We start from the raw sequence: 12,302 nt of genomic DNA on the forward strand, positions 1-12,302 counted from the left end.
TGTTTCGAAAGAACTTTGGGCTCTCTATAATAAATCTTAAAAATCTACCATCTTTCTCCCAGTATTCACCATCCACCTCAAAGTCATGCGCTTTATCAGTCTTGTAAGAGTCTGATCTGTCAACAAGTAAAATTTCTAATAGTCTAGGAAGCGAGTCTGGTCTCTGTGAAATAACAATTACACAGTTGATCACTCGCAACCCATGATTTAAAAAGTGTTCCATTTTTAACGCAGACCTTTGAAAACGTGGTCAATAAGTGAAGGGAAACATAAAAGTATGCACTCAGAGTATCTGTTAGGTCAGATCAGTTGTCCCATAAGACAGAAAATGTGTTTTTATTTGGGTCATTTAGAAGGCTATTTTACTGGCAGTTCCTCTTGTTCTGCATTTGACCCACATTTTGCAGAGAACTTTTCAACTAATTGATTAGGGAGTACAAGCATCAACTTGAAAGAGCTGCATCAGCTCAGTCTCAGGTCTGGCTGTCCAGAAACCAGAACCATCAGCGCACACCCACCGAAAAGGTCTGGAGACAGAGGTGGGTGCCCTGCTATGGTACAGCCATGTTCTCTAGACACTAACACACCACCAATAAATCTTGCTTATGAAACTCTTATCCCAGGTCCTGATCCTTGAAGGACAGTGATTTCTATTTACTCTCTGTTTTCTTTTAAATTTATTTAGAAAAACACTGGAGGAAAAGGAAAGAAAAGTGGTTATGGTCAAATTACCCGAAGTGACAGCTGCCATAACAACTATCACCTTTGTTGACCTTCCCAGGTCAACCAGGAAACTAATAAAATAATCATACCCAGCTGTCACACAAAGTCACAGAGTAAAATAATATTCTTAATAGCAATAATAGCACTCTGAGTCCCCCAGCAGGTATGGGGATAGGGAACAAAACACTTTTAGAGAGAGAAACCATAAAACCTCCCCAGCTACCTCTGAAAGTTTCCCAGGGTAAGGGACAATCAACACCTCACAAGAGGTGCTGCTGTGTCAAGGTGAAGAATTATATACTACATTTGATTCTAAATTTTCTCTTTAAACATTTTATTCAATTTCACCTAGAAAATTAAGCTTAACAATTTGACTATGCACCAATTAGTTTAGCAAAGCATTTCTAACACTAGCACTGTTTTCTTGAGAGCTAAAGAAATAGAAATCTAAAATCAAGAACTCACAAGGCATATTTATTCTGTCCAGAAGGATGGTTTCTAACTTCAGATAAATGCAATCTGGGTCCCATCTATGCTGTTTGACAAAATTGCTTTTACTATGTTTTCTATCATCTTTTGGTCCAAATTACAATGGAGTCCATACATCAATTCAACTTCCTGGAGTATGGACATGTTGGTTGCACCCTCATAGAAACTCTCACTCCAGAGCCACTGCTAGTTCCTTTCAGTCCTTGGGAAAATGAATTATTCTAGGTTCGCCTTACACTGGCATGTCCCAGTCTGACTTTCTGCACCTTATTCTCGTTATGATTTGTAATTTCTCCCGTATGGATATACACGCCTGCACCTTCAACTCAGCAGTCTCCTACTTTCCTAAATGATATCTCCACTTAAATTAGCCACATCAATCTCCATGTTATGTGTCTAAGACTAAACTCTTATCAGTCCCGCCTGAAAACCTCCAGCTGGCTTCTCCTTTTACTCCATATGTCAAGGAAATCATACAACCATTCTCCATCCACACAGTGAGGCCAGAAACCTAGAAATCAATCTAGACTCTTGCCTCCTCTTCACCTACATATTCTGCTCTGCTCTCCAGTCCAGTCGATGAGAACTCCTCTGTATCTTTATTTCTTTTGACTTTATCGGTACTTTTTAGGCATGCAGTACAGTTACGTTCATCATTAGGATCTTGTACCTTTACACGACAGATCTTGGTTCTCATTTGTTCCCCATACCCCTGCCCTCCCTTCACCCTCTCCACCCTCCCCTATTTACAAAGACTTTGCTTCCATTTTTTCCTTTTCTCATATTTTTTCTTTCCCCTTCTTTCTTTTCCCCTACCCTTCCCACTTCCCCTACACCTTTAGCCCTTTTCTTCCTATTTCACATTATCAGTTGCACAATTTTGGATCTTATTTACACTTTTAGTTTTTCACACCAGAGAAACCATTTGGTATTTACTCATGTGTGTCTTATTTATTTCACTTAAGAGTACGGCCCCAATAATGACTCTAGTTTCTCATTCCTTATGTCTGAGCAGTACTCCATTTTATTAAAAAATCACATCTTCTTTATCCAGTCTCCAACTGATGGGCAGTTGGGCTGTTTCCAAGTTTTAGCTATTACAAACTGTGCCCCTATAAACATGGATGTGAATATATCACTGTGGTATGATTCTTTGAATTCTTTTGGAAAGATACCCAGCAGAGGAAAAGCTGGATCAAATGGAACCTCCAATCCTAGTTTTTTGAGGTACCTCCACACTGATCTCCAGAGTGGTTGCACCAGTTTGCACTCCCACCAACAGTGGAGCAAGGTTCCCTTCCATCCACAGCCCTGCCAACATTTGTTGTTGGTTGATTTCTTGACAGCAGCTATGTACCTTTAAAAGCCATCTCTCCTCCTCTCTCATCAGTGTACAGTTTTATATTATATACTGCATAAATAAATGCAAAAATATTTCTAATTTGTCTCCTAAAAATCTAGCCTGGTGTTTCTTAAACTGTGTCCCTTAGTTCAGAGGATATCACCATACAGAAAATTATTAAAGATCCAAGTTCACTGTATCACAACCCTGCTCAACAGCACACACAAGTAGCAAGCTTTAGTTTGCATTTAAAAGCCACCCCAGTGATTCTAGAACCTCTGATCCAGTCTTATCATTTCTCATCCATTCTCCAAACTTATGCCCCAAAACTTCTGTCTCTAAAACTGCTGATATTTCACGCAGTTTCTTGATGTTTAACTTTTATCTTTTAAATATGAGTGGCTTACATATAAGTCTTAAAATGATCGTGTAAAATGCTTCACACCTCATAGAAGAAAGCTGCTTTTTCTCTTAGACTTGCGTGCACTCAATTACAAGGCATGTTTAATATTTCAATACCTAGGATAACAGGAGACAGAGTGAAAATTATCCATCACCTAACAGAGGTCCTATACGCAGGACAGGGCAGAGGCCTAGTAAAGAGATGTATGCCACAATTCCCCAGGCAACTCAGCCTTTGTACGATGAGCCACTGCTGTGTGTCCTTTTTTTCCAATGTCCTGATAACAACTGGAAGCTGTCACACTAGAACATTTTTAAAATTCACTGAGCACAGATATGACGGAGAAGAAGGAATAGACTCTTCTAAGATTAGATCCCAGATTACTTAGCCAAAAAGTAGAAAACATTCAACAAATTCGATATCTACAGAACTAGACTATACTCAGAAAAAGAGAGATGATCTTGAATCTTCCTAAAGTCACATCAGATTCAGGGAATTCTCTTAAGGTTATCTTTGACTTCCTTGGGAGGCAAGAATGAGCAGGGATTATGAGCATGGACTCTGTAAAATAAAGCAACATTTCTCAAACTGTAGTTCTACCTCACTGGCCAGGGATCTTTTAAAAACACAGATACTGATGTTTAAGTGTGAACGGAGCTGAGGTTTGGTCTCTAATAAGCTCCCAGGAGATGCCAGTGCTGTACTGCACAGAATGTGAGGGGCTGCGGCTCTCCAACTTACTTCCTAGTGCATTTCTGAAAAACTGCCCCAGTGCTTCGAAGCCTCAGATCCCTCACTCAAAAAGCAATGCCTCTTCAAAGGGCTGCAGGCGAGAGTCGATGTGACTGTGCTCCAGGTGCTCCTAGCAGTGGCCTAGCATATAGCATGCTCATTGCAATAGATAATGGCGATCACAAGTTAAATACAAAAAGAAAAAAGTGGCAGCTTTTATCTTAAATTGACTCAATCCTCTGAGATACTGATGTGTATATCGCACCAAGAAAGAAAACTGATACATTCATGACTATATTTAATTCTCCAAGAGAATGACTGCTCTTTCTTTCCTCTCATGTAATTCTTAAAAAAAAAAAAAAAAAAAAATCTGGCCCTATTTGGTTCAAAGTAGTTTTTCAGTGGTTAGACATGACTTTTCGATTGAATTTCTTTTCCTGGCATTCTATGTAACCAGTGAGACATTTCCCTTGACCAGGTTCTACAATTAGCCATGAAGGAGAACAAAACCAAGACGTTCATCTTTTTGGCCCCAATTACAACTTTAAAATCCTTATTAAAGTTAACATAATCTGGCTGTAGAGCTACAAAAACATTTCAAATTAACGTTAACTATTTTTTGGTGTGATTGCTGCATTAATATCCTCAGTCTACTTCCACTGCCTACATCTTCTTAAATTTCATTTAATTTATGTACTAAGCCAGCACCAAGAAGATATGATAAGAAGTACAATGACTAAAGCAGCAAGAATAATGGGAATTTTTCCATGATGTGTTATGTCACCATTACTTGGCTGACTGTATAAAGAAATTTCTAATGATAGTCTCAGACTGGAATTAAGTAGTATGCATCCCAAAGTATAAGTGTAAACTTGCACTTTCTAGAAATACTAAAAATATGTAATTTCCACCAACTTGTATTTCCTTCACTTTCCACTGCTATTTTGTGACAATGCACAATGAAGTGATGAAAAGAGGCTTGCTCTCCACTCTCTCTCCTCCCAAAGGCCCTTGTAGGGAGGCAGGAAGGGCTCAGGGGTGTTTGAGCAGAGCTACATGGGAATCATGGTCCAAGCTGCATTGTATGCTGTGTGCAGAGCAAAGGCAGAACCAGCCGGCTCAGGAAGGGATACCTTTCCCTGATCCTAACAGAGGTCCTGTGGGGGCTACAAGTCTGGGTCTGAATTACAGCTCCAGCACCTGCACAGCGGTGCACACCTCAGTCTCTTTGATCCTGCATTTTGATCTGTAAAACGGAGGAGACACATCACAGAGTGATCCGGGGGGAGATTGTTGCAATTACAAATCAGTGTTACCTACTCACAACATGGATGGTGGGCCACCACCAGCCCACCCGCTCTGTTACACATCCACAAAAGGATAAATGTGAGCAGAAACTGAGCAAAAGCTGGAAATTTTACAGCAACCTGGTGGAGTAATGTTTGGACCACTGAACCTAGATTTGCTCTGGAGGATTTTTTTTTTCTAGTTTTGTTTTTCTAGATACAGACAGATTGATGAGATCTAGATTTAGGTTTTTTTCACATCGCAGATAATGTATGTTATTTTATGACAGTATCAGAAAGAGATGGATAGTGGACCTATAAAAAAGCCCTCTGCTAGTAAGAGTGTGAGAGGCACTTAGCACTTCCTCAAACACAAAGGAGAGTATCCAAGGAAGCAGGGCCTGAACAACAATGAAAATCTTAACCCCAAACCCACTCATGGCTCCCAGACCTTCTCAACAACTAAGAGTAAAGAAAAAAGAAAAACTGTTGGTGAGCCTGCACCTCCTCAGGTCCCTGTAGGAAAGGCCATTCTGCCTTGCTGCCTCCATTCCACATCAGCCCAGGAAAAGTCCCAGAAACACAGGTCATCCCTTTAAAATGAATCAGGGAAAAAAAAATAGTGAGGAAACCAAAGCAAGTCCTGGATTACTGAAAGAAAACATAACACATAAGAAAAGCTACCTTCACTTTGCTCTTCATACAACTGCCCATCAGTGATTTTATTTTTTATCGGTTGGCACTGGGGATTGAACTCAGGGCTCCTCCTACGCTAGCCAGGTGCTCTACCACTGAGGTACACTCCCAGCTCAATCATCTGAAATGTGACCAAGAAGTCTAGTGAAAGAAAGTGAAGTACTAGTGAAAAGAGAAATAGACCCTTATGTCCCCTTCATTCACTTTACTTCCTAACAGTGATCAGAAAATTAGAACCGTGCTAACACACTATATATTCCTAATGAGGTCAGTGCCTAATGTAATTTACAATAAAAGTTTAGGTGGCTGGCCTCCAAAATGAGAAGAGAAGAAGACTTCCCTTCTCTAGAACTGTGCTGTCCAACAAAGAACAACTTGAAATAAACAAAGACTTCAAAGATGTGGTTTTCTTGAAGAGAATGCCAAATATCTCATTAATTTTCTACATTGACTACAAGTTCAAACAATACTTTGGATACTCTGCATTCTGTGTAGTAATCTTCATGTTCATTTCATGCACTTAATTTCATACATTTCAAAAATATGGCTACTAGAATAAATTAAAATTATATACATGATTTACATTTTAAAGTTTTTAAAGTGCATTCTATTTCTATCAGGCAGTACTGAGTCAAGAAGATCTAACAAGTCAAACATGGTAGCACATGCTATCGGAGAGGCTGAGACAAAAGGATCACAAACAAGTTCAAGGTTAGCCTAGGGAACTCAGTGAGACTCCACCTCAGGAAAAAAAAAAAAAAAAGAAGTCTCATATTGTAAAAAAAAAAAACTCTTTTACTTGGACCTAGATTCCTATTTTTACAAATTCAACATATAACTCTAACAAATAAAAGAAGATAAAGATGCTATCTGTGTCAAGGATTCTTTAGCTGTTGAACAAGCCTTCTTTCTGACTCAGTAGAAAAAAAACAAAACCAAAAGATACTATGCTAAACTTCTCCCTATTAGACAGCATAAGAATTAACATGTCAGAAATATACTTAGAGGAACAGTACAATACAGATGCCAGAATTTGAGATTCTCCCTGGAGTTGAGGAAGAATCTCCTTTCCCACACACTATAGTGCTCCAGAGAATAAAATCGCTACATATGTAAACCCCTTGCCCTCCACACTGTGTTTGAGTTTTGCTAGTCATCAAATATGGTTCATATTACTCGCTGATTATAAAAGTACCCCACGTGAACCTATTTATAGTAATTAAAATAATTTCTTTTACCATTTATAGAAATTATATCCAACCATTTTAATGTCAATTTCAGCACAGAAAGAGCAGAACGTAAATAATCCTTTACAATGTCATCGGTCAAGTAACACCACTACTCGTGACATATTTCCATATCTTTATCTACTAAATTTTCATCCTGTAACAGAACACATTCCTCTGAAGAATGCTCCATTGGATCTGAGGCTCTGGATAAAACCTAATATCAGCATGCCACAAATTGTAGCTAAAACTTTTGGACATGTTCAACAGTCTTTTCTCTGTCCTCATACTCTGAGCCTTCCATAACTTTTCATCCTTTCCACGGTGTTATTTCTGCTTTTTTTTATCTTGCCTCGTTTAACAATTTCAATTATTTTAAAACAATTTTAATTCTTTAGCTGATTACTTCTTCAAATATTTCCAGTTAGTCCCTGGACTACTTTTCTTGCTTGCACTTCCTGTCACCTAACCTATGTGCTCTCCCACCAAAGCTTTCTCCTACTCTTTTTTATTGCTTTTCTCAACCTTCTACAGAGTACACCCATGGCCTCAGGCAATGTCCTTGCCTATTTACACCTCATGCTCAGCTCACTCTTCTGAGCTACTGTTCCATGTCTCAGTCACCTCTTGGGTACTACTACGTGGAGGCCCTCACCACCACTTGACCAAATACTACTCACTTGCATTCTACAAAATGCAGGACCATTGTGGCGGATACCATGCTTAATTAAGAACCTAGCCCACAAAATCTCTTCATCCATTAGCAAAAGAACTTCAGAACTGTAACTGGATACTATGGCTGGACTGTTAACCTAGCGTTTTCCCCAGCTTATGCCATATAAGTTACAGACAGTGCAATGCAAGGAACATGTGTCAGTCAGTTTTGCATTACTATAATAAGTACTTAATCAGCTTATAAGAAGAACAGGTTTATGTTGGTTCACAGCTGTAGACTTCAGACCAAGACTGCTTGGCCTATGTGGTGAGGCAGTGTGTCCCAGCATGAGTATGCAGCAAAGGAAACCCACTATCCAATGGTTGAAAAGTGAAAGGAAGGGGAAGGGGCTGGGATGCCACTGTCCCCTCCAGAGTAGCCCCCAGTAACCTAAAGATGGCCCACTAGGTCCCCCCTTCAATCTTCCAACAGCGCCACCTTGGGGACCAAGCTTTTAACACATGTAATTTTGGGCAACATTTTAAAAAAAATATTAAAATATAAACTATGGCAGAGTGATAAGTACAGCTTCCAGCAGGAATCTTGTTGCTCTCCACATTTCTTCTACCAGGCTCGAAGGCAAAATTATGGAAAGAGGCCAACCCCTCAGCCAGACTCCACTACCTGAAGATGAAATCACACAAAAGCTGAGGAATAAATCTAGGGACAACACGATAGAACAAAGCCACTGTGCCTTTCTGAACAGACTCCCTAGACTTCTTCATGAAAGAGAAAAATTAATTAATTCATGAGAGAGACCCACAAACCAATACTCCACTGAGTACATCTACTCAGCCCCAGGCACTGCGCTAAATACTGGGGCAAATGCACAGGTGGCCACCAGCAAGAAGAAACCCAAACAACCCCACCTCAGTCTCAGAAACAATCCCCATGTCTCAGTTGGACAGCAAGCTTTGACTCCTCCCTCCCTCTTCGTCCCCCACAGCCAGCCACACAGTAACTTCCCTGAGGTTTCCCCATCTTTTCATCCTCCCTTTCACACCACCCTGGTGAAGTTCTTACCACCCCTTCCCAGAGGTGCTGGCCAACTGGGTTTCTGCCACCAGGATCCCAGGGCTGCTCTCAGCCTTCACACTGCCTCCCCGCTTTAACAGAAATGTAGCGGTCCCTTATAATTCTACTCTACTTTCCACTGCCAAAGGAGCAATCGGTCTACTTGCTGGATAGGAATTTTCAAGTCTCAAGTCTCAGAGATGTTTTTCCTGAACATGGTGACTTCCCAGAGGCTAGCTTAGGAGCCTCTTCTTTAGCCTCAGATCTGTGTATTCTCCTACTATCATATACACACGCTACAGTAATGGGTGAGGCTATTCTCATTGAATTTTATGCACATCTAGACAGAGACTGCATCATACCACTTACTCCAGTACTCAGAACAAGAACTGATATGTCACAGGCACTTAAATGTCTGCTGAATAAGAGAACCCTATTTAAAGTATTCCCTTATACTCTTAGAAAAATGATTCCCATTCTGGCTGGGACCCAGAATCACTAAGGTGTGCTTTTTGTTGGTAGTGATTTATTTATTTTCTTTCTCTCTCTCTCTTTTTGTTTCTTTTTCTTGTAGTCTTAGGGATCAAATACAGGGCATCATGCACTATAAGTAAGCACTCTACCACTGTACTACAAACTCAGCCCCTAGGTAGCTACGCAGATAAAGGATTCTGCTCTCTACTCTAGAAAGTGTGTGTGTGTGTGTGTGTGTGTGTGTGTGTGTGTGTAGAACTCTGGAAAAATCCACCTTAAAATGCCACAGCTAATACTGATGTGATTTCAGAACTACTGCAAAGGTAATATTCACATAATGGTTGAGCTGTGATTCTACTACTAAAGACCTACAAGCTAACAAATAACTTGCCTCAGAATCACATCAAGACAAAGCGGAAAGATGAAATAAGGTAATATTTATTAAGTAACCAAAACCATATTTAAGTAATCACTTGCCCAACCTACAATGTCTGTTAATTTGAAACTGAGAAAAGAAAAGAAAAGCACTGTATTCTACATTGTACAGAACACCAGATAATCAAGGTGAGCCATTAAAGAGCTCCACATTAAATATCCAGTACAGATACTTTGAGGTTTCTTGCAGCTCCTTAAAGTCTAGCGAAATCATGCAACAAGGAACAAAACTGAATAATTTGCTCACCATCTAATGCAGCGTCGTAACAAGAGTTTTGTTTTCTAATTCCTAGCTAGGGGAGCATATTACTTTCTTCTGAAATGGTTGTGCCATGGGATTGCTGGAAACTGGATATCAGATTAGAGGAGTAAGTGGCCAGATTCAATAAGGCAAATCCTTTTCTAACTAGGGTAAGATAAGAACGGTCATCTATAGAGATTAGGTAAAGGTAAATTCCAGAGGAGAATTAGCCAATGTAAAACCTGCTGTTTCTCACACAGGTATTTGAGCACGTGGTATGCAATGCTCTCAAGCAGGGACAGATGCACAAAGCAGCCAAGAACATTCTAGGGAGAAACAAGCACAAAGAATGTGCACAAATATGAAACAGTAAAAACAAACCAAACGAGAGGCTGAAGAATGGGAGGAAACAGACCAGTTTCCGACCTCAAGGTTTCCAGTGATTTCACCTGTGTAGGGGTAAGAGCTCCATGATTTCAGGCCAGGTCTTTGCTGAAATTAGCATCTGTGTAACTTCAGATAAATTTCTTTACCTGCAGATTTGAATTTTACCATCTGGAGATTACAGTTAGTAATCCATATGCAATATGCCCATAATTTCAGATAAACATGTATAACATGCCAAATATTTATAATATAGAACCATCTTGCAAATGCAAGATTATTATTATTATATTTAGTTTATCCCAACAAGAGGAACACTATAACAGAAAGTTATAAGGAATAAACACCTGGACGTAAGAGAGCAAATAACTTACACATTGGTTAATTTCCACCCTACTGGAGATTTTCAAAGTGCTAGTCCCCTAAGAACTCCTTAGACATTCTGTTCATCACCCTCTAACTCTCCTTTGGATTCAAGTTTCTTATTTTGAAAAAAATAAATTCATCTCTTGATTTTTGACCCAATTTTCTGACCTGACTGACAATCACTCATGGAACAACAGACATCTTCAGTCAGAACTTATCTATGCTCACAAGTGAGGAACGCCTTTGGGCCAGGGATTTAGCTCAGTGGTTCCGCAGCCTGCCTTGCAAGGGCTTGAGTTTGATCCAGGTACCAAAAAAAAAGAAGAAGAAGAAGTGAGGAATGCCTGTATGGGATTTTGCAGAGCAAGAGGTTATCAGGGTTTCTTTAGACCACGCCCACCAGCCAGGAGGGCTGCAGTCTTATTTACAGGACCACCTTCTCCTGCTCAGATTAACATTAAGCCTCAGGGCAGGGTGGCCGACCTCACAGGCGTCCAGCAGCATTCCAAGGCTCAGCAGGCCCCAGAACACACTGACACTGACCATGCCCAGGAGTGGTATCTCCAGACTATCTGGTTGGCACCAGACAACCCTCTCCACTTGGGCAGCCTACACACAGTCTCCGAAACAAAACAGGCACAGTCTGCTAATGAGGGAGAAGACATTTGACATCGTTTCCCAAGTAAGACTCTAGAAGTTAAGCTTGAAAATAAAGCGTGGTCTACACAGCCTTCTTAATTTGGTCTCAGATGTGGCTTTCGGCGTAGGTGTCCAGCGGTGACACAGGTGAGAGCTATCTGCTTGCTCTGCCAGTCCTGCATTTGAGTGTGAGTCAGCCTCAGAAGGAGAAGACTGACAGCATGGAGTTTGGAGAAGGTTACCCATGAAGTCTCTGGACTGAGAGCGGTCCATTTCCTGCCTTCCCTGTCACTACTCCTGCTTTCCTGCTGTATATTTTAGACTTCAGTTTACAAAGCTGTGTTTTGGTATTAGAATCTCAATGCTGTTCCTCCACTGAGCGAATTCACTGTTTCAACCTCTCCTAGCACCACCTTTATAGTTCTGGCCTTTACCCCTCTTGTTTAGACCGTAATCCTAATTCTGGTCTCCTGGTTCCCAAATCAACTGGAAGCAAGAACTTCCAGCATGTGCAAGTAACTCTGTAGCACTGTGCATCTCCTCATCCAGGAAAAATTACTATCCATCTGGTTCTCCACTATTTCTTGATAACAACATCTCTCACATCTTCTGCCATTCAATATGCCATTAAAAACCACTGTTAAATCAGCAGCCAAGTCCTACACAAAAGACATTTTGAAAAAACACAACTGCAGGTTACACAAAAGTGACTTGGAAAACTAAGATATATATGACCTATATTTTTGAGAAAAGCGTATTCAAATAGAAAGAATGAATTCTGGGTATGGTGGCGCACACCTGTAATCTCAGTTCTCAGGAGACTGAGGCAGGAGGATCACTGTGAGTTTGAGGCCAGCCTGAGCTACACAATGAGACTCTGTCTCAAAAAAAACACAAAAGACAAACAACCACCACCAAAAACAAAGAGTGATACCTACCTTCCCTACAAAGGTCAGCCACCCTGGGTTTAATTTCTAGACGCTAGGGTTGGAGATCTAGCTCCGTCATAAAGCACTCCCCTAGCATGCAGCAGGCCCTGGATTCAATCCTGGCACCAAAATCAATAAATGTATTTTTTAAAAGGAAGCAAACTGCTAAGAAGAGCAGAGAATAGGCCTGTTAAATTAACTCAAGTTG

General features: G+C 40.4%; 1 protein-coding gene across 1 annotated transcript in view; it reads right to left on the reverse strand.

The window, feature by feature from the left end:
* The window catches only part of Fmn2 (formin 2), a 312,905-nt gene that overhangs the window by 189,600 nt on the left and 111,003 nt on the right, over positions 1-12,302 (reverse strand). The window lies entirely within an intron of this gene.

Source organism: Fukomys damarensis, unplaced genomic scaffold, assembly GCF_012274545.1.
Source record: "Fukomys damarensis isolate Sample0158 unplaced genomic scaffold, DMR_v1.0_HiC HiC_scaffold_11, whole genome shotgun sequence".
In the NCBI taxonomy this organism is placed as follows: Eukaryota; Metazoa; Chordata; class Mammalia; order Rodentia; family Bathyergidae; genus Fukomys; species Fukomys damarensis.